Raw genomic sequence first — 2153 nt, forward strand, 5'->3', positions numbered from 1 at the left:
GAGTTTTCATACTCAATATAACTTTATTTTTTTAACTTTTTATTTTTTTATGATCAGTTGGGATTTTTTTTGGGTTCTTTTTTTTTATTTTTATTTCCACACCAGGTATATGTGTTTTGTGTGTGTGTGTGTGTGTGTGTGTGAAAAAAAAATCTTCGATGGCAGAGACGCAACGGGAGTTGCATTTAAACCAAGCAGCAGGTCCTGACCCCGTTCACCAGAAATCTACTGGTTACTATGTAAGGACTACAAACCCCACGTTCACCAGAATCTACTGGTTACTATGTAGGACTACAACCCCACCACCAGAATCTACTGGTTCTATCGGACTACAACCCCACGTTCACCAGAAATCTACTGGTTTAATGTAAGGATACAACCGAAGTTAAAAACAACCTGAAGCTGAAGAAACCCTAAACGTTAACGGAACATCCGCGACCGATTGACTGACGGAGCGGGGGGGAAGAGAGAAGAGAGAGGAGAGAGAGAAGGAGAGAGAGAGAGAGAGAGAGAGAGGCCGAGGGAGCGCATTTCTCCGTGTTCTGTGTGGTGTGATGAGCCGAGCGTGTTTGTAGGCGGGGGCGCGTCTGTGATTATCACAGAACGCAGCGCGCCCAGTTGAGGAGATGTATTTCCATTTCCGAGCACGGATATTGACTCATATTACTCGTATAATACTTGTGCTCGGCAAAAGTACTTTATCCGTACCAGATACTCGTTTCAGCCGAGTACTCGGATCACCCCTAATAATAATAATAAATAATTACATTTATATAGCGCTTTATCAAAGACTCAATGCACTTCGGGGGGGGACTACTCGCTCTAACACCAATGTGTAGTACCCACCTGGGGGATGCACGGCCTCAAGACGCAAAACGCTCACCACAAATCAGCTTGGTAGAGAAAATAGCATCATAGAGGTTCTATTAAGTCCTAGGAAGAGCTGCTTTTGATTTTCATTTGAACTGGCATGACAGCTTGCACACAAATTCTTAAAATGATAGATGTATTTTATTTTAGATGTATGCATATATTTTTTATATTTTTCATTTATGTATTTTTTGCTACCTACCTGAGAGTCTGAAATCCATCTTCATAATTCAGGGCATGTTTGCAGTCACGCCAAGGTCCAGTGATCCCCAGTCAGGGCAATCACTACGCACTGTCCCCCTGTCCTCACTGAGCTGCAGCCAAGCCAAGTGGCAAGATGGCGCCTGTGTTTGGACTTGCCGCTGCTGCAAAGCATTTGTGTCACCTTTCTCAGTTTGTGCTTGTCTTTTTCATTGACTAACACAGCTTGGCCTGCAAATAATCTCGTCCCCATTCTTGGTCCTCATTTAGACCCGTGACATTACAGGCCATCGGCCCTCTGCCAGATTAACTGAAACCATTGTCTTGTCCTACTGTTCTCTTTAGGGATTTCACTCTCAACAGGTCCATTTCCCACCTTTTTTAAACATGCGGTTGTGGAACCAGCACTGAAAAAGCCCAGTTTTGGCTTTAGTCAGGTTTCTGCATTAAGCATTCCTTAGAAACGGCAGTACTTAAAGTCTCTAGTGACTATTTGAATCTCAGCTGACTCTGGGGAACACACAGTTTTGATCCTATTAGACTAAGTTTTCTCCTCTGCCTCAATAATTTTCACACACTGCGTCAAAGTAGATCACAGAGTGCCATTGACCAGTGGGTTTTTTGACGTATTTTTTTTTTTCTATAATTAATTAACTGTAAAGAACACGTTATTTCAACAGCCCTAGTTTAAATACAGATTCAGTGCAACATTAGCAAGAGTTTAAAATAACTCAGAAGCTACCCAGACTGAACTGGTAGTACATAAGGGAAACGTGCATATAGAAGAATTATACAGAAACATAACACAAGAGTTCTACATTGGTTTCTTCTTTTTACTGTACATTTCTCAACTCTTACTCATTTGAATCCATCTGGGACTGGAGAAGCATATGTAATATTATATTAATATTTAACTATTTAATGATGTTTCATCTTAGTCAAGTCAACAAAGCAGACATGATGGACCTTCATTTGTGGGAAATTATCACTGAAATTCTCGACAAACAGCAATGATACAGCTATTACTATAGTACCTGCTTTATAATATCTATCTATCTCTATATATATATATATATATATAT

The sequence above is a fragment of the Etheostoma spectabile genome, unplaced genomic scaffold (assembly GCF_008692095.1).
Source record: "Etheostoma spectabile isolate EspeVRDwgs_2016 unplaced genomic scaffold, UIUC_Espe_1.0 scaffold393, whole genome shotgun sequence".
NCBI lineage: Eukaryota > Metazoa > Chordata > Actinopteri > Perciformes > Percidae > Etheostoma > Etheostoma spectabile.